Genomic DNA, 12,070 nt, shown 5'->3' with positions numbered 1-12,070 from the left:
TCTGTGATCCAATCAGGCCGCCATGTTACATTCTAGTCATGGCCCCAGCTGTCTGTGGGTTGTGCAAACATTTTGGCTGGGCAAGTTTTGATCCAGTCAACCTTGCCTGGTTGGGTTGTAAAAGAGAATTCTATTTAGGGCTCACTGGGCCCCGGACACACCAGGCTCTATTGATAGTTATGCCATTGGACCTTTATCATGATGGACTTTGCTGTCCCAGCCCAGAGCCAAGCACCTGTTTTTTATACGCCCGTAGTGTCTACCTGATATTTTTTGAGCTAGTGCGTTATTTTCAGACACTACTGCTAGTAAACATTGAGCAAGGCAGTCCTCCTTCTATTTCTGAGCTGTGCTTTCTGAAAATGAAGCGCTAACGCAGTGAAATATTGGGTTAAATGAAGGCACTTTACACGCAGCAGGCACATAATAGGAACCCCTGACTTTCCACATGAATGGCCCAATGTACCAACCTTACTCAAAGTAAATTGTGAGGCAAATGTCTGGATCACTTATAGATGTTGTGCATAGGTTTTGTTGTTTATCAAAACATCAATTCTTTGTAATAGAGTGGTCTCAGTCAAACCCCAAGATGGCCTCTTTTCTGAAATCAACAATATAGAATATATATTTACAATTAAACCCCAAAAATGGACAGACATTGACTATGTGTTTCCTCATGGCAGAGGATAGTCAGATAACTAGAACACTGCTGGTAGCAACTCATTGATTTTGCTTGTGCAGATTCATGACTGCTTGGAAGGCAATGGGTGTAGTGCTCTCCCCCTGGCACTGTTTATCAGCACTTCAATCACACACTTATATGGGAAAAGCACCTTGGAGCAGCCACTAGAAGAAGTGGTAGTCTAACACTGATCGTGTTCTACCTGCCATTATGTAAAGAAATGTCAGCACTGTAAACGCTTTCATCCAGAAGATCGCTTATCCAGTCAAGGCACAGCGGCACCACCACAAATAATGCCATCCCCGTTATGGCCTTTTTTCATGGCCCCAGTGCAGTTAGCGGGTACCAGACAGTATTAATAGGGGGTTCTGTTTTCTATTAGTGATACCAGAGGAGATGAGACAATATTGCATTGCACTTGGATAACCAAATGCCCATTCTGTTCTCCTGTTGATAAGTGGTAAGTTGAGAAAAGAGGTCGAGGCTACATCTTATAAAAAGAAGAGGTATTTATACATGAAGGGGAAGGGCTAAAATGAGACACTACACAAAATCCAGGAAGTCGTAGCCTCTTTTGGAGCCAAGGTGAGAACTCAACCATTATTCAGATGCTTTGAATTTCTATGTGCATGTGTTATTTAACAGAAAAGTTGTACTGAACCTCATATTAACTACAGCGGGGAATGCCACGGCATTTCTGTCCTTTGTTACTTCCATGATATATCAATTACACTAGAGCCAGCGAAGGGCAACAATGTATCTGATATTGCTAAGACCTGTTTGCCTTTTGTTGCCTCTGCAGTTTAGTATTAACAAAATAATCTCACTGAGTGTGAACCAGTGCTTCAGAGAATATGTCAAAAACCCAAAAGGCCTCCACAAATAAGTTACCTGGAAACCCAAATCACTAAAAGTTCATGCGACTGGTTGGCAATGGGAAAAGAAACAAAGGGCTTGATTTACAGTCTGGTGGATCGGTACTCTATCACAAACATTTTTTTTATTTGATTTTTTATTTATTTTGTAGAGTTTTATATAGCATGAACTAGACCCGAGAAATCGGGTATCAGAACGCTTTACACCAGTTTCAATACAATTGGACACATTCATTTTTGTTAGGCACAGGAAGATTAAGTGATCTGCAGAGAATCGCAGGATGTTGAGCATCGTTGCCGAGACTCAAACCTGGTTCCCCAGCTTCGAGGTCGACCGCTCTAGCCGTAAGGCTACATCCTCTCCAGCATGACTGATATCCCTTCTGCCTTATTGAAAGCGCATTAGGATAATAATGCAGAGGAGATATTCATCACATTTGAGACAGAGTACCCATCCACCAAACTCTAAATTAGGCACAAGGCTTTCAGTCACTGGGTCGTCTGGTATAGCATGGCCAACAAGCTTCAGTGTCACTAATAGCAGTTCATGAGTAAAGTACAGAGTCTTAGGCCTTGATAATGATGCTGGTCAGACCGCACACCAACAGGCCATCGGTGGCGGTCCAATTGCCGACAGGCCTTTGGTTCAAATGCCGCACTTCAATGCAGGCAGTTGGACCATAAGTGCTCGGGGAAGACCGCCGCCTGGAACAGGATCATCTGATCCCGATGGGGCAGCAGTCGGAATCAAAATCCCTTTCCCTTTCTGACAGCCTTTTTATGTCGGAAAGACCACCATGAAAAAACTGTCGGAAATGGATTATGGGTGCCCCAAACAGGGTCCTCTTCTGTCGTGGGCCACAGTATGTATGTATGTGCAGGAAGTGCTCCTTTACATGGCGGCTTGTGCTGAGGCCCATTTCCTGGCCGAAGCACAAATTGCCATGTAAAGGATTACTTTGTGACCGCTAGCCCGGCGCTCACATCGTAATGCGACGGTTGAACCACTGCCTGCTTGTCGGGTAGTCTCCTGACCGCCATGATAGCGTGCAGTGATCCGAACATCCACTATCATAATCAGCCCCTAAGTTATAAATCTAGCTGCTCAATGTAATACATGGCATTGTCTGCCAAGCAGATTAATGAACACTTGGAAAATACATCAAGAAATCAGCAATTTGGATTGTCAGCATAAATCAAGGATTTGTTGCAAGGTAATGACATCTACCCTTCTACAGCACTTCACCCAATGCAGCCAACACAGAAGATCAATGCACATAAACTGTTTAGACATAAACAAACGGAACCCATGAAGTGGTAGCATGGAGATAGTCCTACTAAGAATATAGACAACATAGGGGCACATGCATCAAGCAAAATACCGGTCGCAAACGGGCTGATTCGCAGTATCGGCCCCTTTGCAATGGGTATTTAGCCATTTGAGATGCATCAAGCCCAAACCTATTCGCAAAATAGGTAATTGCAAAATTTGCGGTTACCTATTTTTCAACTTCAAGTTGGTGGAAATTTGCAAATCCTTAGAATAATGCTAAAAATGGCATTTTTCTAAGTGCCATGTGGCGCACACACATGCCCTTAGGGCATGTGTGTGTGCGCCAAATTTGCACATATGTAAATTTGGGGGGTGAATCAGGATGACCTTTTGGCCCCCTATCACCCTTAAAATTGCATTTGCAATTTGCGATTACCTACTTGGTAATTGCAAATTGCGAATGGCTTCCCATTCATTCCCATAGGAATGAATGGGGATGATAGGTGAGTAAAACTCCGATTTACTCACCTGTTATCGGGAGAGAACCCAGGGCTGCATCTTTTAGCCCAGCACTGACCCTGATGCAATATGTGACGTCATCAGCAGTGCATTGCGGGGGCGCGAGTTATAGTTAGCTGAACTAACTATAACAGGGGAATTTCTAGGGTTTTGTACGAGGGAAATGTCCAGCTAAATATAACGCCCCTGAAACCTATGGTTTTTTGAGTGAATATATATATATATATATATATATTACCTACTGGCGGTCGCCAGTAGGTAGTTATAGTTAGGACCACGTTTCCATAGGAAAACCTCAACATTCTATTTTGAATAACTTTGGCGCCGGTCGACGAATCCTCGCGAATTTCTCAAAATAGGTGGGGCGCTACGCTCCGCTCCTACCCTGAAAGTCTCGGGGGGATCCGTCAAGCGGGGGCTGAGATAAAAGGGGGGTCCCAAAACGCGTTTTTCCCATGCATTTTTCCATAGGACCTTTAGAACGAGCTACAGCCCGTACGGCTGAACAGAATTACTCAAAATTTGGCAGAGAGGTTGTCCCTAGGTCAAGGAAGTGCCTTTTGTAGGTTTGGTGTAAATCTGTTCAGTAGATTCTGAGAAAATAGCCTTTAAATCAATATATATATCTGAGCCCGCTTACGGTACGCTTACCGTACGCTTACGGTAAGCGTACGGTGGCGTGCGCGAGCGCGATTCTGATTGGCTCTTAGATCTTAGTAAACATTCGAATCGGCCGAAACCAGGAAGCGGCGGCCGCCATTTTGTGTATTTCACTCTGAAAAAAAAGAGTGAAAACAAGGAAAGGGGGCAATGAGGAGAGTTACAGACCCCCTAACATTTGTAAGGGGGTCAAAGAAGGACAGAAAAGTACAAAAAAAACATTTATTGATTTTAAAAAAAATCACGGGGTACGCGTACGGTAAGCTTACGGTAAGCGTACGGTAGAAAAAAAAAAAAAAAAGAAATTGAAAATCAGATTTAAGTGTTTAGATATTAGGGGGCTCTAAAAAGAGCCGTTGTGTTTATGAAATGATTTTTTAGTGGTACCTACAAGTAAGTACCGATGCAGAGTCTAAGGTTCAAGAGGAAGACTCTGTTCCCTTCATCATTGAAGTGTACACCATCTCCTCTATAAATGTCTTGCATGTCATAACGCAAGTTGTTGTGGTAAATGGCACCCATACCATAGTCACGGAGGAAAGCAGAAACAGATTTGTTGACGTGCTTTCTTGCTTTGTCATCGCACCGCGTGCCCACCGTGCGTGCACGGCACTAACTGCGTAAAGTGGGCGCGCGGTGCGCGAAGCGCACCGCGTGCTCACTGTGCGCGCACGGTGCGCGAAGCGCACCGTGCGCGCACGGAACGAACTGCGTTAAGTGGGCGCGCACGCCACGAATGGCGTAAAGTAACTTAGCATTTAAAAAACCGTACAAATTCACTGAAAAAACCATAGGTTTCACACACGTTATAGTTAGGAATTAGCATTTAAAAAACCTTGCAAATTCACTGAAAAAACCATAGGTTTCACACATGTTATAGTTAGCGGAAATTTTACTGATAAAAAACCAATGAAATTCCCCCGTTATAGTTAGTGCAGGCAACTATAACTCACGCGACCGCAATCTTCTGCTGATGACATATGTGTCTTTATGAAAAAAAAATATTTGTAATATATGTATAGCTAAAAATGTATGGAAGAAGACATGGGCAAATAAGTGTCTAAATACAGTATTAGCATCAGCAGAGGATTGCGGTCGCGTGAGTTATAGTTGCCTGCACTAACTATAACGGGGGAATTTCATTGGTTTTTTATCAGTAAAATTTCCGCTAACTATAACATGTGTGAAACCTATGGTTTTTTCAGTGAATATATATATATATATATATCAAATCAACCAGCTCCACCAGACTCGAAACTCGTGCTGACGCTTCAAGAAGTTGGTACACGAACCAGTTTAGGGTGCAGTTTTCTTTATTTGCCCAGAGCGTCGGCCATAACGTTTCGGCTCACCAAGAGCCTTGATCACATGACAGCGTTGTGCTCACAGAGTTACAAATTTAAAGTGCTAGTGCTGTGAACGTGTAACATCACATGGGGTAGTCACATGGGTTAGACTCATCATAGACATAAAAGGCAAGTGAAGTACAAAGCATTTAACAGTACACACTCAACCTCTTGGTAAAATCAATAGAAAATATAGAAGATATGTAAACAATACATATAAGACCAATAAAATGTAATTGAAATTCGCAGGTGGTAGCGGCGTAAATGCCTGAGCTAGAGAAATATGTTAACATAGTACATAAAACCATGGTAAAATGTAACATTACAGAAAATATCGGCGTAAATGCATGGGCTCATTGAGGCAAAATTATGAACAAAGATTTAAATAGAACTTGACCAAGAAGAATAATAGAACAGCCTGCCGCTCATATTTCATACAAATTATTAGGTAAAATCGTCATAATTAATTATGAATCCTTGATGATAAAACCAAGTATGAAAATGATTTCCCCATGGAAGGAGTAAAAATTGTAGATAAGAATAAAAAAGTGCATTACTAAAGTGCGGTGTGAGAGTGTATAGAAAGTTAAAATATCAAGAGAAGAATACAATTAAAAGACACAATTATGTCCAATACATCAGAAAATGAAGAGGTAATAGTTGTCACTGAATCAATTGTGTGCCGTCTAATATTGGCGAATAGAATGGTGGTTACACTGCAGTGTGAACAACATAGGTCGAATGATTAGATGGGATCGTGCTGATATGGGGAGATATGAATGACGAAGGTTTGCCCCAACATAGGGTATGGCTATTATAATCTCAAGCAAAGTGTTGAAATGGAATATATAAGAATACAGATGTGCAAATACGCAAAATATCACTAATACAGTACTACTTGTCATAATAAATAGTATAAATACTAAATAAATAATTGTAAGATAAAACAATTAAATAATTTAAGACAAATGACTAAAAGAAGCTAAAATTTACCAAATGGACATCTGTATCAAAATCCATAAAATTATACAAAAATACACAGGATAATAACACTAAGCATGAATATGACCTGTAACATCATTATTAAGAGGATGGCACTGTTGGTATTTAGCAACTAAGTTGATTGTCAAGGTACTTCATAATCCTGGTCATATTAGCCTAAACATGTATGCAGATCCTCAGTTATATTTAAGCCCGACGGTGTCTTGGTGTTGAGTTGTAGTATATAGCGTGTTTCGAGTCTACGTAGTTTGGCCTCACGATCCCCACCCCTTCTGCTAGGATCAATGGAATCAATAACAAAGTAGTTCAACCCCTTAATGTCACTTTTGTGGAACTCCTTGAAATGTCTAGCCACGGGGTAGGTGTTGTCTTGGTTTGAGATAGCTCGCAAATGTTGTAAGACACGCTTATGTACTGCCAGCTTGGTACTGCCTATATAGCAAAGGTTACATGGGCAGGTTAGAACATAGATTGCATATTCCGTCTTACATGTTAGTACCTTGTTGATCTTATATTGCTTGTTACTGAAAGGATCTGTGTAGACTTTGGTATTGGTGCCATGGACACAAGCTTTACAGGTTTTACACCTGTAGAATCCACTGTTAAGTTGTAGCCAAGATGTTTTGCTGATAGTCTCAGGGTTAGTGTTCACCAATGCTTCTCTCATGGTAGGTGCCCTAATGTATGTGACAAGGGCCCTTTGTGGGAGTAGTGGGCCTATGATTGGATCACTCCGTATAGTGGGCCAATTTTTATTGATGATTTTGCGTATTTCTGTTTGTTGGTTGCTAAACCCCATGATAAATCTGAAAGAGTCAGCAGAACCAATGGCCTTTTTCCCTTGACTAATCAGAACCGAGGTAGTACTACTGGCATTGCTAGTGATTTTAAGCAGATCATCTCGGTTAAGTGTATTAGATCTCGCAATGGCACTGTCAATTACACTTATGGAGTATCCTCTTTCCCTGAACCTCTGCTTACTCATTAATTGTGCTGTTTCTAGCTCCTTTTCATTGCTGCATATACGCTTTAAACGCAGCATCGCCCCATAAGGTATACTTCTAATGAGGTGAGGTGGGTGAGAGCTAGATGCATGCAGTGTCGAGTTGCCAGCAGTCAATTTACGGAATAACCTAGTTTCGAGTTTGCCTGCCTGTATGTACACTTCAGTGTCAAGAAATGTGACACTGCTTTGGCTACAAGTTGCCGTGAAGTTGAGATTCAGGTTGTTGACATTTAAAATCTTAATAAAATCATGTGCCTCCTCCAACGATCCGTTCCATATAACAAAAAGGTCATCTATGAAGCGCAGCCAAACAACTACTTTCTCACTGAGATATGCAGCATGTTCCTTATGCAAAAACATTTCCTCCCAGTATCCCATGTGGAGGCAGGCATAGCTAGGGGAAAAATTGGCCCCCATAGCTACGCCCCTTAGTTGCCGATAAAGTAGGCTGTTGAACATAAAGTTATTGTTAAGCAAACAAAATTCAAGCATCTCAATTAACATATCATTGTGACTTGCAAAGGAAGTTGGTTTGCGTGATAGAAAATATTTGATGGCATGTATGCCATCGCTATGACTGATGCTCGTGTATAGTGACGTTACATCCAGTGCCAGCATAAAATAATCATCTTTCCATTCAATCTTATTAATTTTACGCAGAAAGTCACCTGTATCCTGCACAAATGAATCCAACGATTTTACAAAGTCCTGTAAGAAAAAGTCAATGTATTGCGATGTTTTCTCATACATTCCATCCCTGGCTGAGATGATAGGCCTGCCCGGGGGTTTACTTGAATCCTTGTGTACTATAGGGATAAAATACAAGGTAGGAATGACAGGATTGTCATTTCTCAAAAAATCGTATTCCTTATCAGATAATAGTTTATGTCTCTTCCACCAGGCCAACTTATTCTTAAAGTCATTGCTAGATTTATGGATTTCAGCTGTAGTTGTGCGGATGTAACAGTCTCTGTCATTAAGCTGTTTAAAGGCTTCTTGATCATAGTGTTCCTTTGTTAGTAGGACAATATTTCCTCCTTTATCACTTTGACGGACCACAATCGTCTTATCGCCTTTAAGCTTCGAGATAAGTTGATGATATGCCTGTGTTTGTCGATTATATTGGCGTCGTTTGTTACGTGTTTCCAAATGCAGTGTCTTCATCCCAGCAATAACATTTTCATTGAACACATCTATAACATCCCGTGGCAATATAAGGTTGAATGTAGACTTGGGTCTGAACGGGGTAATGGGTCCCTGTGGATTTTGGCCTGTCTGATGGTTAGCCTCATTACTCCCGCCAGCTCCCTCCGTGTCCCAGAGATTTTGGATGGCATCCTGGAGGGACACATCCTGTGTGTTGTCATGGATGTTGTGTCGGGTATTCTGGAGAGCAAAAGATTTCTTTTATTTTCAGTTTGCGGACTGCTTTATATAAGTCAAGGCGAGTGGCTGCATAGTCAAAGTCATTCTTGGGTGCATATGATAGGCCCAAGGAGAGGATTTTTTTGTCATCATCAGAGAGTTCCAGGGGCGTCAAGTTGATAATAGTAGTTGTATCTTCAAGAATTACTGGTTCTTCGTCCAGTAACCTCTTCCTCTTCTCCTGTTTGGATTTGTTGCTCCTCTTCCTCGCCCTCTGCCTCTGCCTTGATTTGTAATTTGCTCGTTTGTGTCGTAGTCTGTAGCTGCTGGTCTCGGGCGCAGTGTCTGCCTTCTCTCTACGCATAAAAAATTCATTTCTTCAGCGGGAGTGGGTTTGGTGATCGAGCCCGCTGCCATATTGCCCCGCAGTTCCGATTCTGAGTCGCTCCCACCCAAGGAACTGAGGTCCGACTGTGAGATGTCATTGGTGCAGACAACTTTGCTTGTGCCTCTGATAGGTGGAGTTGCCTTCGCCTTAGAAACACGTAGAGAGTCATATTTCCTCGCAAATGTAAAAATCTGACCCAGCTGATAGTCATTGCGGTCCCGTTGGAATTTAAATGTCTTTCTTTCCATGATTTTTGTCTCTTCTTTTTTCAGTCTGGCAATCATATCATTGTTCAATTTAGTTTTTTCCTCAGTATTATCAATCTTATCAAGATCCTCATTGATTTCCTCAATCTCCTTGAGTAACCGGGCCCTATCGATATCAGCGTATTTTATAAGTATCAGTACCAATTTGCGCGATGATTCAAGGTTCGTATCAGCCCATTCGCGCATTAATTCAGGGTTTGGATTCTCGTAGCTGGGGGCCGTTAAGATGCGAAGCCCACGGGGTATTCGATTGACCTCGATGTATCTTTGGAGGGATTTAGATTCCCACCATTTACTCTGTTCGCTTTTTAGTTTCTTCTCAAGTATTCTAAATTTCTCTTTGAGAGTAGTGTCTTGAGTAACCACGTCCGTGGTATGTCCGTTTCGATTGACTACAGATGCAGGGAGGCTGTCAGAAAACATGGACAGTGCTGCAGCTTCCCGCTCCCGTACGCTGTCAGCCGACATGCTCAGATAAGGGCTCGCTTGTTTGGCAAGTGGGGGGTCAAATGGGGTTGTATGAATGATCAACCTTAACCGCCCACCGCCGCACCAATACTCTCGATTTCCCCCAATACCTCAATAATAACTTGGTTGAAGTCTCCGATCCTGGTTCTGCCGCGTCGTCCGATCACAGCTGAAGAGGGTCTCCTTCGTTTCGCTACCATGCAGTCCGTGTCCACAGACCTGCCAATGACGGTATTGCGGGGGGTCAGGCGCCAAATCTTCCTTCCGGAAGCAACTCCGTCCGGGTTACACCTGGAGATGGTTCCACTTCAAGGCGCCGACCAATTGATAGAGAGGGTTCCGTGTGTGGATCGCGTGAAACCAAAAACGATCGCATATATCAAATCAACCAGCTCCACCAGACTCGAAACTCGTGCTGACGCTTCAAGAAGTTGGTACACGAACCAGTTTAGGGTGCAGTTTTCTTTATTTGCCCAGAGCGTCGGCCATAACGTTTCGGCTCACCAAGAGCCTTGATCACATGACAGCGTTGTGCTCACAGAGTTACAAATTTAAAGTGCTAGTGCTGTGAACGTGTAACATCACATGGGGTAGTCACATGGGTTAGACTCATCATAGACATAAAAGGCAAGTGAAGTACAAAGCATTTAACAGTACACACTCAACCTCTTGGTAAAATCAATAGAAAATATAGAAGATATGTAAACAATACATATAAGACCAATAAAATGTAATTGAAATTCGCAGGTGGTAGCGGCGTAAATGCCTGAGCTAGAGAAATATGTTAACATAGTACATAAAACCATGGTAAAATGTAACATTACAGAAAATATATATATTATCTACTGGCGGTCGCCAGTAGATAGTTATAGTTAGGACCGTGTTTCCATAGGAAATCCGCAACATTCTATTTGGAATAACTTTGGCGCCGGTTGACGAATCCTCGCGAAATTTGCAAAATAGGTGGGGCGCTCCGCTCCGCTCCTGCCCTGAAAGTCTCGGGGGGATTCGTCAAGCGGGGGCTCAGAAAAAAGGGGGGTCCCAAAACACGTTTTCCCCATGCAATTTTCCATAGGGACCTTTAGTCCAAGGTACAGCCCGAACGGCTGAACAGAATTACTTGAAATTTGGCAGAGAGGTAGTCCTCAGCTCAGGGAAGTGCCTTTTGCAGGTCTGGTGTCAATCTGTTCAGTAGTTCGTGAGAAAATCTAAAGTAAAATCACATATATATGTGGGCGGAGCCTAACCACACATCTCATCCTGAGATCTGATTGGCTGTCAGCACTTCATCCAAGAAGTGTTGGCAGCCATCTTGGGACCAATATACATGATAGCACCTCATTAAAAAGCATTGCAGTTAATAGAAGGTTTTAAGACTTTAGTTACATTATAAATCATTTGTTGATGGTACCATACTCATTTTAGGAATTGTGGTATGTTCTAAGGTGATTTCACCATGTGAAAAAGCCTTCTGCTGGGATATCATGATTGAGAGAAAAACTATTTTCTCATGCTTTTCCCACAGAGGTTTGGAAGGTGATCTATAAGCTAAACTGAGAGTTTATTTTCTGTAAATTCACATTATCTTTCTCAGTCATGTGAGAATGAAGTCTGACATTCTCAGTAAAACATGTACATCCTTCAAGGGCAGAGACTGTCAGTTGATTCCTTTGTGTTCTACTGCAGCTTCCCAGAGTGTTCCAAAGAGCAACTAGAGCGCTAACAGTCCTACTTATGATAAACGTATGGCACACCTGAAGCCATCTTGCTTGGATTAAAGTGGTAACTCTTGAAACATTTAATTTAAAAAGGAACAAAATGAGGGGGTTCACTTTTTCCATAACAAGTATGATTAGTGCTGCAGAAAGAAAAACTAGGGCACATTTTGACTTCTGAAATCCTCTTTTATTTCATTAAAAAAGTCTGACATGCAGACTGAAACATGCACTTTCAATACCAGCAGCAGTTTTCCCTGGTGAGCAGTAGCTTTACTACAGTGATCTAATGAGCAAAAAGAGTGCTAACATTCTGAATTTATGGCAAATGTGTGACACATCTGAATGCCTTCTTGATGGAATCAAAGTAAAAAACTGAAAGTATTTCCTACTGAGGAGACTGCAGTAAATGAGGAAATTAGGAAACTTCATAACAAATAAGTCTCCCAAGATGGCCACCAGAGACAAAAGAGCCCAAATGTAGCCCAAATATCACCCAGATGTA

The sequence above is a fragment of the Triturus cristatus genome, chromosome 9 (genome assembly GCF_964204655.1).
Source record: "Triturus cristatus chromosome 9, aTriCri1.1, whole genome shotgun sequence".
NCBI classification, from domain to species: domain Eukaryota; kingdom Metazoa; phylum Chordata; class Amphibia; order Caudata; family Salamandridae; genus Triturus; species Triturus cristatus.
Note: the sequence above shows the minus strand (reverse complement) of the source record.